We start from the raw sequence: 16,202 nt of genomic DNA, 5'->3' as shown, positions 1-16,202 counted from the left end.
TGGGGAAGTGGATGGGTGTTCATTTGAACCAAGGGCAGGCATGACTTAAATGTTGATATTAAATGATGGATACAGAGAGGTTCGTTATGAGATTCTCTCCACTTTGGTGTTTTTTTTTTTTTTTTGAATTTTTTATTTTGAAATTTTAAAAAAAAATTGAAAGGGATAAAGGACTTTTCCCCCACCACAAAGGGCTTTTCATCTTTGATTTTTAGTTAGTAAATATCGGAAAATGGTCAGACAACAGAGATGCATCTCATTTAGCCAGATCAGTGAAGGGGGGCGCTCAGCTCTTCAGCCACCTTCTGCGACTCTGTGTGCCCAAACTGAATTCACCAGGAAAATGTGAGGAGCCTACTTTGTGTTCTGCCATTTTAAGTAATGCCTCACTTTCTAGGAACAAAGCAACTCATTTTTTTTTCTTGATGCTTCAAAAACCAAAATGATAGAAAAACTTCTCATTAGCTGAAAATTGTTTTTGATTCAATTTTGAGTTTAGTGAATCGTGAGGACTAAAATCTCCTTGGCCTATTTCTCCCAGATCTAAACAATCTTAACAAATATTTTCAAGATGCATTGTTGGCTAAGGGAGAGGCGATTTTGATTTGAATTACTTTGCTATAAATAGCCACACAAGAGCCAAATGAAAACCTGAAAACAGAGGGTTGCTTTTGCATGAAGTCAGACTATTTTAGAACTGCAGTGTCTCCTATATGGCAGGAGGCTTAAATTGACCAAGTCAAAATTCTGATTTTAATAATGAATGGGGAAGAGGATATAAAATGGTTGTCTGGTTTTTATTTTCTGCATACAATCTCAAATTTAATCCCAAACTTGAAGCGTTGATAAAATTTTAAACATTTTAGTAATTTTAAATTGTTCAATGCTGCACGTGATCAGAACCTCAATCATTTAAAAAATAGGTGCTTCTATTATATGTATGTGAATAAAAAGTCCTCCAGAAAAGTTAAATTACCTCTCTCGTCTCAGGAATAGAATCCCAATAACTTCCAGATTGAAGCACTTATGGGAGAAAAATAGGTGAAGTGCTCCAGTAATTTTAAATTGCTGCTTACAATAAAAAGTACCTGTAAATTACTGAATGTGGCAATTTGTTCCATAAGCTTTTTTGATTTGCAAGTAACTTAGTGGATTTGCTGGTAAAACACTTTGGCAAGTACCTTAGATAATTTCAAGACTGAGTATACACATCTAAATGTGATTAAAGTGTGACATTAGCAGGTACCGACCACAGGAAAGTGAGGTAGGTTTTCAAGTTTCAACAGCTGGGGAGGCTGAGAAAGACTATAGATGACTCTCAGGGGACCTGGAAAAGGCACTAAGAATACAAAATTAAGCTAATTACAGAAAAAAAATACCACATGGCTGGCATTGGAATGATTCATCAAGCCCCTGGCATGTTCTGCTTACCCTCTGCCTAATGATAAAGTAGTGGTTATTTCTGACTGTGGACACCTTTGGTTTATATCTGTCTCACCCAAGCAATACAGCTTTAGCCTTGCTCTGCTGGTGCTAAATTTCTTTTTAAAAATAATAATGTTAATCTGGTAAAATATGCATGATGGGCTTTTAGGAGGAGACTGAGAGAGTTTCACTTTGTAATTTTCCAGACACAGTGCCTTACTTGTCTTGTGAACTCCTTTCCTATAGATGTCTTCACCTTTACTGTTTTGGATAAAAATTTATTGTTTAGTCACAAGAGTGCTTTGGTTACTGGCTCTGGAGTCAGCTGCAGTCTCCAAGGACACAAAGGGGTCAGTCTGCAACCCAGAGAGTGAGGGAGATGGAGCCAAGAGTTCTGAGCAGCGAGCTTTAGCAGATGATTGGGAAGGGGCTTCATGATGATTTTCACAACATAGTGATGATATAAGGCCTGTGCTGTAAGTCAGGGTGCATAGAGAGGTGTGTCCCTCCCTTCGTAGAAGTATGCTGTAGAATTGAGGGAATCCGTAGCCAGAGCTGGGCCAGCTTCCTTCTGGCCAGTGTCTGAACTCTTTTGTTTTTGGCCTCACAAAATAGTTTCCACTGTGGGGAAACTGAGACAAGACATGCACCCTCCAGGGAGAATTGGGTCTAAAAACTGCTCTAAAAGGACCCTCAGCATCAATGCCCTTTTCACTCTGACAGAATAGGCCAAATATCGGTTGTGTTCTCTGAACAGAACAACAATGGATAAGGGCAAAGTAATTGTGAGAATTTAATGTATGGGGATATTACGGTGTAGTTATGGTCAAGTGTGGTATGAGTATGGCATGGAGGCAGAGCTTCCTGTTTGTTTATGATCAGATTTATCACCCTGATAGAGATAGAATATTCTCCCTTACGAGGTGTGGGATAAGAGTGGAGAGACCAACCTTCCAGGTTTGCCCAAGACCAGCCCACTTCTAGCACTGAAAGTCCTGTGTCCCAGGAACCTTTTGGTCCCTGACAAACAAGAACAGTTGGTCATACTATCTTGAGAAGTTAAAGAGGATTCATTTTCTAGATGAGGTTAGCCTGCTAGTTTAGCTCAATGGTATTTGATTAGAAAGGCTTCCACTAAGATGAGACTTTTAGTACCGCCCCAGAACCATTTCTGGAGCTGCATCCAGGAAGAGATTGCAGGAGTTAGAGAGGATGCTGGACCCCAGACAGCTGCTTCCTTCACAGTAACTCCTTTTGTATTTGTATTATGAACCAGGCTTTGAGATAAAGTTTTATATATCAGAAGCTTCCTCAGGGTTGGAATGTTTAGGCTGGGGCGATGGCTTTAGAAAACGGTAGAGACAAGGGATTTATGGATTGTCTGTAAGTGAGACTGGCCCATGAAAAACGGTTAGAAGGGGTTAAGAGAATCCGGTCAAGTCAACCAAGGACTTGGCAACATACACACACATGTGGACTGGAGAAAGACTGAGGAAGCACATCAGTGAGGAAGCAACCTTTGCTTTTGACTTAAAGTTTCTTTTTATCTCCCCTCCCTCCAACCAAAGTTCTTCTCTGTGCAGATCTAGAGCCAGGAAACTATAAACTTTGACACCATCTGACTAGGATGATGGACATGGAAATGTGCACTTTGGGAACCCTGCCCACCTCCCTGTCTGCCTCCCTGTCATACCATTTATAAACTGTTGAGTTCCAGGAAGGAGGGGCCAGAATTGCATTTGCCTTCAACCCACTTCTGTTTTCACCACTACCCAAGAGGAAATAATTTGATTTGGGACTACAGGGGGTAAGGCGGGGAAATGACATTGGAAGCCAGAGAAAATCAGCAAGAAAATTACTAAAAGGAAGAAAAAAATCTAACTGACTGCATATTACCTACAACAAAAGTTAATGAAATTCTGCTCCTTCTTACACAGCTGTATTCAGTTTGTTTTACATTGTTTGGTATGTAAAAGGATTTGGCTTTGTGTTATAGAACTAATTGCTTACTAGATATTACACGGATATCAAAATACTTTATAAATATTAATTAATCTTCACCTAATTCCCTGGCAGCACAAATAACCAGTGGCATATTTATTGAATATGTAAGCAATAATCTGATTCTTAAAGACTTGTTTTCTCTGCAGAACCTTTCTCATCATTTTCATGTGTCAAAATGCTTCACCTCCTTTGAGAGCCATATCACATGTTATTTCCATAATAATCGTTAGGAAAATAGTAGTAAAGATGATTTTAAGAATAACCAGCATTATCATTTACTGAATATCCACCTTGCCAGGCCCTGGAGTAAGCATTTCACAGACATTTCATTTAATCCCCACAATATTCCTATGAGGAAAATATATCACCTTTTTTTCCCCTTAGAAGACAGAATAAAATTTCCTAGAGCTGGATTGTGGCAAGAGTAGGATCCGTATTACACTTTTTATATAAAGCTAATAAGAGCCGCTATGCTGCACCGTTTCTGACTTTCATATTTGGAGAATATACTTGGCCGTATGCTTATTGACTCCTCCATTCATTTATTCATTTGAAAGAATCTATTTGAATGCCAGCTATGTGAGAGACACTGTGCTAGGCCCTATTATGGTATGCCTCATGCTGAATCTCCAGTAGTAATAATGGAAGTCAGCATTTTTTCTCTCCTTCCATCCTTTGTGGTTCCCAAGAGCAGTGAGCGGTGTTGTTTGCATCAGACATGGTACCTGGCACAATGAACCTTCTTGAACAGATGGGGAGCGACACAGTGGAAAGGAAGACGAGAATCTACAGTTTTGTTTGTTTTTAAATGGGTGAGGGATGGGAGAACTGAGAGGATGAGAGAATTCACTCTCTTCTTTCCTAAGGCTCATCATACATGCATATATATGTGTATGTGTGTGTGTGTGTGTGTGTGTGTGTGTGTATAAACCATATATAGTTACATATTTCTGTGTGTACTTACCTGTCAGTGTCTTACTATCTCAACATTCCCTGAGGGCAGGGGCTATTTATATCGGTTTCTGTTAGCAGTATCTATCTACTGGTTAGTATTGTATTGGGTACATAAACATTTGTTAAATGGATCTGAGTCATTCCACACATGGAGGAAGGCCAGTTAAAATGGTATTACATGTGTATTATAACGGCTATGGAAAGAATTCCAACCCCAGACATAGTCTGGCTCTTTTCTAGAATGCACAGAACTTTTATATGGCAAGATGTGGAATGGGCCATTGAAGGAAAACTGTCCCATTCATAATATTGCATATAAAAAGGTACCTGGTGTTATAATGGGCCTGCCATACAGAAGATGCTTAACAAGTCTTCCTTGGAGCTGAAACTGAACCATGTCTTTCTTGTGACCTAATTCCCTGTTTGCTCTCCCTTACTATCCAAGGCCTCGCTTCTCAAAGTGTGGTCCATGCACCAGCAGCATTGACATTACGTGGGAGGTTGTCAGAAATGCAGAGTACCAGGTCCTACCCCAGACCCGCTGAATCAGATCTGCATTTTAGCAAGATTCCAGGTGATTTGCATGCACAGTGGCTTTGAGAAGCCTTAATCTAGGGGCTTCTTTGCAGTCAGTGATTATGATTTGCAAATTGCCTGTATTTCAGAAATCTCAACTGAAATCATATATTTATCCTGGGCTAGTTTGACATCAAGTTTATCTGCTTTCAGCCAGAATTCTATTAACTCAGTTTAACTGGTTATCTAAGATGCTCGTATTTGACAATTATGTATATCTTTGATCTTTTTTATTAAGTGGCAAGGGTGGGGAGGCCCTGGGAAATGAAGTAATTATTACTTAATAACTGCTGTTTGCTTGGAAGAGCAAATTTTTTCAAAGAATGAAAGGCATCAGAAGGAAGCAACCCAAACAATAACACAAAGGGTTCCTGATGATGAAGGGGCTGAGGACCCCAGCTATGGATCAGATTGCCCTAAGAAAAACCAGCCGTAAAATAAATACAAGACAAAATAACAATCACATCCAGGTCATTTCACTTATGAAACAGAAAGGGAAAACAGGAAACAAATTCTCAAATACAAATATTTCTGTTGATCCACATGCTTTCATGGGGCCGGCATAGTGAAGGCAACCTTCCTAATAACTAATTGAATTTCTCACCTTTTGTTCAAATGCCTTGCCCCCTTGGTTTTTAAATAACATCTAAGGGCAAAGAGGATCCAGGACTTTGCAGAATGACTTTTCAGGATGCAATGACATACAGAAACACCCATGCTCCTAGGTCCCCTCTGCTAATGGTGAAATTATATCAAGGATGACCTTTTGAAGAAATAAAACCCATTATCACATGGAATGTGGAAGCTATAAAAGATCAACACTTGGAAACCAAAGCAAAATCCCACATATGATAAATTAATTAGAATAGAAGTTACACAAAACCTAGACCTTCTGTGTGACCGCTATTTTATAATTACCTCTTCTTTAAAGGCGGAATGGAATCTTTTATGTATGAAGATGTTACTGTTGACCCTAAATGCATTTGGAATCAAGGAGACATTTTTCATATATTGAAAATAAGATTTGATTGAGTGCTTGCGAGTGGCCTAGTGAAATCTCATTAAGCTACTGTTTATTTTAATTTCTTATAAATGAATATTAGCCACTAATTATGAACATGAAACCAGTCAGAAAATAAGTTTTTTAATGTCTAGAGTTTGCGTTCCAACCCTAATGAGCGCACTGTCTTCTTCATAGTTTTAAATGTTTTACAGCAAATAGGTACTTTGGAGTAACTTTCCATTTCCTCCTCCTCTTCTTCCTCCTTTTTGTTGCTCTATTAACATGGCTGTAAAAATCCATTTGAAAATCAGAAAATGCAGTCTACTAAACATATCTATAGGCAGTGTGAAACCTGCTGTCATTATCCACAGTTATAATTAGATTTATAAATCATGCACAAGATTCGTAGTGAAATATAATCTAATGCTCTTTCGACTACCACCACCACAAAAAATAAAAACAATAGCAATTTGAAATCATTTTGATAACATTGCCATGTTACAATAAGCTCATACATCTAGATCAGTCAGCACTGTATATTCTGAAACACAAATGGATAGAAAGAAAATGAATTTCTTGATTATCTAGCGGGTGCCAACCACTGAAATGGTATCAAAATTTGACTGCACCAAGGAAGATGGGCAGATTTTGATTCGGATGACAACTTCCATTATTGGGCAGCAGATGTTAGGAGGCTGTGTTGGGAAGAAATCTGATGTTGAATCCAGCAAACATCATAAAAAAGTAGCAATGGAGTAACAATGTCTATTACATGGACCAGCTAGAAGGATATGACATATTTACAACAAAATTCCCATCTTGGAATTATACCTTCTTATGCCTAAAACTAGTCAGTATGTTGTGGTAGCACTCTCACATGGCAGACCACGAGAGAGCTAATGTGAGAAGACAGGTGACACAAATCCATCCCCCAAGAGCCTTCTCTAATTTGTACAGCAACAAAACATCTCAGACTTTCCAGAGATTTCTGATTTCAAATGTTAATAATATGAATAATTATATAGTGCTTCCTTACCATGTGCCAAGCACGTTAATGTGTTTGTTCTTCACTAATCCTTTAAAATAGTTAAACCTACCCTTATCATGGATGCAGCAAACTTCAGCCCAGGAAAAGAAAATGTCTTAGTAAAAGCTACATACATAGTAAATGCTGGCATGACGACTCATGTCCAAGTCTACTTGACTTCAAAGTCCAAACTTAATACAAGAACATAATGGCCTCTTGCTATATCATGTTGATCCCATGGACTCACTGAGTTGTCAAATTCTTAGTTTGGAAAACATACTCTGAATGTGTCCCTCTGGTCTTCCATTAACCACCCAAAGGACTTGTGTTGCTTTTGCAATTAGTGGAGATGGAAATTTGCTCCATTTCTGTTCTTCTCTGTGTAAAGGAAAGTGTCTAATGCCAACTGGGCCATTTGGATGGAATCTATCTTCAGTCTACTCCAGTCCCATAGAATTCTCAGGGGACACCTGCACCGGAACCAAGGCTTGAAGGAAGACCTAACTCTAAGAAAGCCTATAGCTCAGGGTCTACGTATGGGAGAAAAGAGGTTATGACCATGGTGAGGGTCTTTTCACAGTTGATACCATTACAATGTGAAAAGATCTTATAGGAGAGCCTTGAACAGAAGATAGGCTACAACTGCTTTGCATTTCCTATATTAATAACCCTCTTCATCAAAGGATTAATTCTTGATGCACTGAATACAATTCTTGCTACTGGACCCTCGAAGGTCTTGTTTCCTCGCACCTGGCAGGCTGCTTGTATCTTTCAAATGAATTTAAAGGTCAGTGGCTCATGCATGAAAAACAGGGACCTGCACGAGATGGCTGAGCTACAGACAACCTTTTGTCATTTGTGCTGAAGGAGAAGTGAGAGAGATTCAAAACCACATGGAGGCCCCAATCTCTTATGCATACCTTTGTTTATTCATCTGAAAAGCACCTTCTCAAGGCCAGTCAAGGTATCAGGGCTATCTGACATGACCATGCAGCCATAAGAAAGACTCCTCTAAAAAAAGAGAAAAGGAGAAAACACAAAGGCACCTTACATTGCTGAAGCCTGTTAGTTAAGAATATGAACTTTGGGGTCCCACAAATCTTGGTTCAAGTCCCACCTTGCCTCTCTGCAGCTGACTAACTTTGGGTCTGAGCCTAAGTTCTCTCACGGTTGTCACTTACCTGATTATATGTCAGCTCACACAGTCGGCTCCACAGAAGTGGACTGCTGGGTCCATGGGACTGTATGTTGGATGTTTTGAGACACATTATCGTCTAGAACAGTGGTCTGTAAACTGTAATCTATGGGTCAAATCCATCCTGGCACCTGTTTGAATACAGCCACACGCTAAGAATGGTTTTTACATTTTTAAGTAGTTACATTTTAAATGCTTATATAAATACCTACATAATATCTTCAAATTTGCCTCTCGATTTATAAAACCTAAAGTATTTACTACTTGGAGTTTTAAGAAAAAGTTAGCAGACTCCTGTTCTGGAGCAGTGTTATGTAATAGAAATCTAATTTGAAGCACAGATACAATTTTAAATTTTCTGGTAGCCATGTAAACAGAAGTCAAAAGAAACAGGTGACATTATTGTAATATATTTTCTTTAACCTGATAAATTTAAAGTAGTATCATTTCAACATGTAAGCAGTATAAAAATTAAAATGAAACATTTTACATTTTTTTCATACTAAGTCTTGAAATCCAGTATGCATTTTGTACTTACAGCACATTTTATAGGCACATGTGGCTTCCAGAGTTTGAACCAATTTATGCTGCATCTAATGTTCACAGAGAAAGCACTGTGAAAATTTTGGTCCCTTCTCTCTTTTCAAGATCACACAGCACCTGGATTTAAAATCCTTGTCTGTCCCATCTTTTGATGCAGGAGCTGCATTCTAAGCGGCAAATAAAGACCCCACCCAGTAAATTTCCTGGGGAAAGTGAATCCAGTTGCTATATTCCTTGATCAGATAAAATGATCCTTACCTCTAGGAGGTAAGCATTACTCTTGTTCTGTCACTTCCTAATCCACTGCTGTTTCGTTATACATAGCTACCAGGGGTGGTAGCTATGTATAACCCTAGGATGCTAGATTGTGAGGAATCCCTCTGCCATGACAGAGCTGAGCAGTGGCCTCATCACTCCTGATCTTCAGAGGAAACTTTTCCCAGGCTCTGAAGGTCTCAGCTCACACAGAGGAGGCCAGAACTGCCTTGCTGTGATGATCAGTCTAGATACATGCTTGCCTCCAGCAAACCGAGGACATTTAATTCTTGGCCAGGGTTTCATCAACTTGATCAGTCTGTGACAATAAAATGAATATACGTCTTGGTCACACCAAGAAATCTGCCCTGCATACACCCCGGGAGATCATGCTCCAAGCCCTAGATTCTCCGTGTACAGCAAAACCTCATTTGCTCGGGTCCTGCGCATCAGAATTTGCCATGATTCATTCATAGCATGTATGAGGTGTCTTTAGTAAAATGTTTGAAATGTTTTCTTTCTTTGTGGCATTCCAGGGCTTTGAGTTCAAATATGAGCCTTGTATGTAGAAGATGCTTCATTCATATTTATTGAATGAGTGAGTGACTGAATGGCAAATTGTCTCTACTGCAGTTCCCAAACTTAAGGGACCCTGAAATTACAGGGAGGGCTTGTGAAAACACAGATTATAGAATCCCACCTCCAGATTTTCTGACTCAGTGGGTGTGAGGTGGAGCCTGAGAATTCACATTTCTAACAAGCTCCCAAGTCACATGGAAGCTGCTGGTCTGACTGATATCTATCCTCATACCTCATCACTCAACTCCGGTTGAAATTTCCTGTTTGCAAACTTCCCCAGATATCTTATCCAGGTCGAGGTTTCTCCAACTTAAATCTTTTATGTATATTGAACCACATTCTCTGTAGTTACTGACTTTTATTTAAATCAATTTACTACTTGGCACAAATATATTTAGAAAGGAAATTTTCTATCATTACCCTAAAAAAATCAATATTGCTTACTATAAATAGGAGGTAAGCATTAAAATAGACAATTATTAAAATAAAAAAATGTTCATCTGAGTATATTGCCTAAAATCATTCTACATACCATGGTGGTATATATAACTCACTTTGAGAAAAATTGATGAAGGACGTCAGGCCTAAAGGGATCTTTTTCTTCAAAAGAGCACAATTATGTTCTAGAGTAATGCAAATGATAGCATCTTGGCATTTTCTGTTGCTGCCTTTGAACAGCAGACATCATGTTCCATTCTGAGGCCACTAATGCTGAGTGTCTGCATTCTGTAACACCTCGGACGTGGCTTAGTAAGGAGCCTATCCAACTCACATCTTTGTGACAAGACGAGCTGAATTCAACTCAATCAATAAAGTCATTCTAATTTGCATTTTCATAACCCACCCTTCCCTTCTCCAAGTGTGATTTTCATTTTTAGAACAGCTATTCAGTCAATGGATATACATTCCCTTTAAAGGGACATTTATCACCCTCGAAAAATCTTATTGCCAAATCTGAATAGTCTTTCTTAACAACAGAGACTCAAATTCACTGTCAAGATTAAGAGGTGGAGCTCGAATGCGCTTTGCTGGAGCATCTCATGATAAAATAGATTACAGTCTTAAAATGGACGAGCCTTTGTGGTGGAAGTCAAACATATATACAAAATGTCCACGTTTCCTGTAGACCTTTGTGCACTGCGAGTGAGCACAGAGGACCAATCCTGGGACTGGAAGTGAGGCCACTTGGATTCTCCGTCAGGCAGGTTCAGCTGAGTGACTTGAGTGAGGTACAGAAACTCACTGACTCTTAATTACTTCATCTTTAAAATGTTTGTGATAGTGATGACTGGGAGGGTTGCCGAACTCAGAAACTTGTGGTGAGAAGTACATGGTAAAGTCCATGTAAATTGCCTCCCCTGGGTTCTGGCACAGAGAAAACAAATGAAATACAGATCTGTTGTTCGTATCAGGGACCGCCTCCAGGCTCAATGATTTGCTAGGAGGACCTACAGGACTCAGGATATAGTCATATTCATGGCTAAGTTTATTACAGGGAAAGGATACAGAGCAAGATAAGCAAAGGAAGAAGGTGGCTGGGGGGAAATCAGGCATAGATCTTACCAGTGGAGTTGCACAGGATGTGAGTAATTCCTCCAGCTATAGGCTGTGATACATGTGAAATGTTGCCAAGCAGGGAAGCTCACTAGAGACTGCGAGCCACTAGTCTCAGTGGTAGCTGAGTCACATAGGCACCTTCTGTCTGGTACGTAGCAAAATTCCAGGCTCCTAGAAGGAAGCAGCTGCTCAGCACAAACCATACTGTTTGTACAAACAGTTTAGGCATAATGAGATACCCTTATCAGTTTAAGTGGTGGGAACCCTCCTGAAATCCACTGTCCAGATGCCAACTTAGAGCCAACCTTGCAAGCATACCTTTCCAAGGCTACAGTTCCAGACTTGCTCTTTTAATGCTTTTTGTACAGTGTCATTGGCCATAAGGCCTCTCCTCAGTCTCGAGTCTCATCAACCATGCTGCCTTCTAGCTGTCCTAGCCTCCCTCCCATCACCAAGCATCTCCCTGCAACAAAGCCTTGCCTTTGTTCTTGTTACTGCCTCTGCCTCAAATGCTCCTCCCTGACCTTGGCGTGACCAAGTCCTCATCATTGTCATTAAAGACACTTGCCTAACCTCCATCTAATGTCTTTCTTCCTATTCCACCATTCAGTTTTAATTTCTCTATAGAATTTATCACTCTGAAATTATCCTCTACTTATTTTTTACTTGATCATCTCCTCCACTGGATTTAAGCCTCATGAGGCCAGAAAACATATCTGTTCTGCTTAATATGTTATCTCCAGTGTCTAGTACAGGATTGGAGGTAGTAAGTGCCCACTTAATATTTGTCCCATGGATATTGGAAATTATTAGGAAACATTTAATTTTTCTCTAGCCCAAAGAACAAACAAAACCTCTAAGCCCTTCCTATTTATGAATTTAAAGTATTTCCTTTGGGTGTTGAAAAAAGTTTCTAAAAAATATTGAACTTGCAGAAAATTTACCCATGAAGAGGCTGAATGCCTCTGAGCTTTTCAAATCTCCCATCCTTCTACAACCGCACTTTCTCTGCAGGAGCCTAATTCATGGAAGGCTGCTTAAGAAGCTCGAGATTTTGTTCACAGTCAAAGTAATTGTGGGGTGCCTCTGTTTTCAGCATTCTGGTCTAGATTCTCCTAGTAGTTCTCCAGTTTTGTGATTTATGTCACAGGTAAGCAGTGTGTTGAGCAGCTTCCTTGGCCTCTCCAGGTCCACTCTTTACACTTCCCTACCTTGCCTTCTGTCCTATATGGAGTTCCCCAGCCCTCTGGCTTTCAGTGGGCTTAGTCCAGGTGTCTACAAACTTTTTCTTAAAGGGTCAAATAACACATATTTTAGATTTTGCAGGCCATATGATCTCATTCACAACCACTCAACTCAGCCATTGCAGCGTGAAAACAGACATAGACAATAAGTAAATCAATGATCATGGCTGTGTTCCAATAAAACTTTATTTACAAAAACAGGCAGCGATCTGGAGTTGGCCTATGGGCAATGATTTAGCCAATGGGGGACTAGGATAAGAGAAAGGGAGGAGAGTATGTTTCTGTAGGATGCTGTGTTCCTCCATTAGGGATCAAGGCTTCTCTCAGGGAGCCCCCTCCATGCAGCTCTCTTCGTCAGGTCTCCTCTCCTGGACCTTCAGTTCTTAGATGAGATAAAGGTGTCCCACAGTTACTGTATGTTTCCCTGTGTCCCTTCTCCCCAACCCTGCCCATACTTTTACTAGTTCCTGTTTCTTCTCAGATGGCTCAGTCTGAATGTGCCATCAATTCTCTTTTGGGGTTAGGGTACCTGAGGCTGAGGAGTTTCCTAGGATATGCAAGTTTAGGAGCTAAAAAGCCCTGACAGTTCCAAGAAAACCAAGGCAGTTGGTCACCCTAACTGGGACCCAGGTATTACCCGCCCCCCACCCTGCTTAACCCCTTTCCCACTGTCTTAGTTGTAGTTGCCAGAACTTCCCACTTGGATGCTGGCCTTGCTGGCCACCTAATAGATAGATGGCCTCATCAGGTATCATAACGTATACCTGTCTGCTCTAGCTTACTCATCCTTAGAACAAAGTAGCTGATGTCTGAGTATCTAAAAAGACTTTAGTGCAGTCTCCCAGATAAGTGTTGAAGCCCTTTACATGATCATATTTTGCACTGTATAATTTTTGATGATTGCTTTTCCTCCAAATAATACTATGGGTGAGATATACTATTTTTCCCTAAGAAGAGTCAGACTTACTTTGAAAGAGCAGTAGGATTAACAGAAACTTTGATGATTGCATTAATCCAGCTTGAATTGAAAATATCCCAAGGACTGACTCATGAAATTTCAGGTAATTGAGCTTGCGGACTGAAGTAGACATGAGAAAAAATATATATAATGTTCTTTTCAAACTATTTCGGCTCAGTTGTTTTCTTTCTTCTTAGCTTAAACCCTGCTTCATAGAGGGAAGAGACTAGTTATCCACACCTAAATTTAATGCAGTAATGATAATAGAGGGATGTTGTGACTTAATATATTTTTATTTCAATATATATTTTTTGTTTGTCTTCAGTGAGAAACAGGTTGTAGAGGCTTCTTACCTATTGTAGGGATTAGGGAGGAGGGTGATCCTTTGACACTGCCATGAAGTTGATGGAAAGGATGTCCTCAGTGTTTGGAGACCAGCAATAAGCCACTTTTATTACCTTAAAATGTCTGTGCCTTTGAACAAGCAGGCCAACTAGAAGGCTCTGATGCTCTGAAAAAATATGAACTTGAGTAATGGAGCAGGCTGACTCAGCTCCTCAGAATCTAGAAGATAGTAAATAGGGAAGCAGTTTTAAGAGCCAAATACTGGAGAATTTTTGTGGTGGTGGTTATTTCACTGCAACAGAGACAACTTCTCTGCAACCCATTCAAGGGAAGCTTTCTCTAGGAATATTAGATAAAGAATGGAAACTCAGGTGCTTGGGGTTGCCAAGAAGGTAATGTAAAAGAATGAAGAGGTCTGGGTGTAAGAAAAGTCTGTATAAAGATGATTACAAACTAAAAACCACTTTCAAGTTTAATTTAGGAAAGCAACACAACTGTGCTAATAAAAGGCAAATAGTACTCGTTGTTGGGGAGTACCATTTGAGGGGGGAGTACCAATAGAGAGGGGCATAGACTGTAGACAGGTTATCTGGGGATGAAACTCTGCCCATTGGGAGCATATTCTTATCATCTGTGGAGTGTTTCCCTGTTTGACTCCAGTGCCAATGCTATTTCAAATCTAGGTATTTAGTAAAAATACTTGGTATTTAAATGTTAGCAATTAATCCACAAACTGAAGGTCATCTAACAGATAATAGTGGCCATATGGGGCCTGTTGGCCATCACAGTCTGCACCCTCTGTTAAAACATGTTTGTCCTAAAAACAAAGTCTGTAGCTGGTGTTTGGCTGTCGAAAGAGACTCTAGTGTGGCTGTCGTGTCTGTGTTCTGAACATTACTGTGGTACTACAGACAAACTTTCAAGGTCAAGTTGATTATCCTCCAGCTTAACAAAGCAGCAGCTCCCTAATTATTTCAGAAGGCAGGATTATCTCTGATCATTTGAGTTAGGACTCTGGATAAAACATCAAAAGTAACATTTAAATAACACACAGTCACAAATCAAGGATTCATTTCATTTTCTTTTACTAAAAACCAAATTATGGTGGGCCGTTTTGCTCCATTAGTAAGGGTTTTCCAGGCTATTTTAACTCATATGTAGTGTAACCCCATCCTTGATTACAAAATGTCACTTTGGGGAGGGAAGCTCTTCTTGGTGTCATGGTGTTTCATGTTCATAAAAGCCCTGCAAAAATCCAGGGAAGTTTTTGGCCTAAACAACCAGAATTAGGAACTGGCACGCCTAGTCCTGCGCTGGAGCTGCTTAGCTCATTGGTTTCTCTCATTGGTTTCTCTAGTGACCTTATTCCCACCTTGCAACGTTGAGTTAATTGTGTCTCCAGTTTTCAATTTCTACTAGATTATTTACTCTAGTCAATAATTGTATTTTAAAGGTAGGTGTTTACATATCAGCCTTTCCTATTGTGCTCTGTGTTCCTAAAGGGGTCTTGTCTTACTAATTTTTGTATATCTTGGCACTTACACATAGTAGGCATTTCATAAATGTTGCTTACAGCAATGAATGAGTCCTTCAGAATATGATTGATTGGCATGTAAAGAGCAGTTATTGCAATTCTGTCTGATTCAAGCAAACAAGAATTTGGAGAAATTTTTATCTAAACTGTACATCAGGCAGTTAGGTTTTAAAGAAAAGATGCAAATTTTTACGCTCTGCCCTGGGGGAAGATATGTGGTATTCTGCTTAACATAATCAATTCCTTGACTTCAACACAGATTTTTGTTGGGTTTATTCTTTTCTTCTGGAACTTTCAAAAAGAGAACCTTTAACAGAAAAAAATAATTTAACAAGATAGACATTTAGTTCAATAGAAGAATTTTCCTGGTGTGAAAAAATAAATTACAAAGGGACTTCGCCTCTGAAAGATAATTAATAAAAACCTTCTGGTGTGATGACAAATCTGACATCTTGTCTAATGTCTAGCAGAGAAGAAAGTGTTGAGAGTTGCACAGTTAGAATAAAATGTTCCACTTCACAGCAAGGCCAGCCAGGATCTGATAATTATTTCTAAGCAAGAAAAGGTCATAGTTAGTCGTTAAATTGACACAACATGAGGACTGTATATGTAACTATTGACCATCTGTGGAGTCTTCTTTTAGATTTCCTGATTTCACAGGAAATATTCCCAGAAATGTAGGTGATTATGAAATGACACCCTCTTGGACATTTGGTTTTGTTTGTTTGGTTGGTTTTTATTTCAGCTTTATTGAGGTATAGTCAACAAATAAAATTGTAATATTTTTAAAGTGTATATCGTGGTGACCTGACACACATGTATACTTTGAAAGGATTTCCCCCCATCTAGTCATCTAGTTAATTAACACATCTATTAACCTCACATACCTATCCCTTCCTTTATTTTTATTTTTATCTTTTTGGTGAGAACAAATGAGTTATATCATCACAGCAAACCTCAACCGTACAACACAGTGTTATCAACCATAGTCACCATGCTTTAC

At 39.4% G+C, this 16,202-nt stretch overlaps 1 protein-coding gene and 1 long non-coding RNA gene across 4 annotated transcripts in view; one reads left to right on the top strand and one right to left on the bottom strand.

Annotated features, from left to right (window-relative positions):
- CDH13 (cadherin 13) overlaps nt 1-16,202 on the top strand; it is a 985,836-nt gene that overhangs the window by 184,065 nt on the left and 785,569 nt on the right. The gene's annotated exons all lie outside the window — the stretch shown is intronic.
- Nucleotides 6,117-9,333, bottom strand: LOC111737626. The gene is made up of 3 exons (XR_002779487.1): nt 8,986-9,333; nt 8,171-8,315; nt 6,117-6,248 (listed from the first exon to the last, which is right to left on the bottom strand). It is a non-coding gene; the product is annotated as an uncharacterized LOC111737626 (long non-coding RNA).

Source organism: Pteropus vampyrus, unplaced genomic scaffold (genome assembly GCF_000151845.1).
Source record: "Pteropus vampyrus isolate Shadow unplaced genomic scaffold, Pvam_2.0 Scaffold29, whole genome shotgun sequence".
Classification (NCBI taxonomy): Eukaryota; Metazoa; Chordata; class Mammalia; order Chiroptera; family Pteropodidae; genus Pteropus; species Pteropus vampyrus.
The sequence above is the reverse complement of the archived record's forward strand: the minus strand, read 5'-3'. Positions and strand labels throughout refer to the sequence as shown.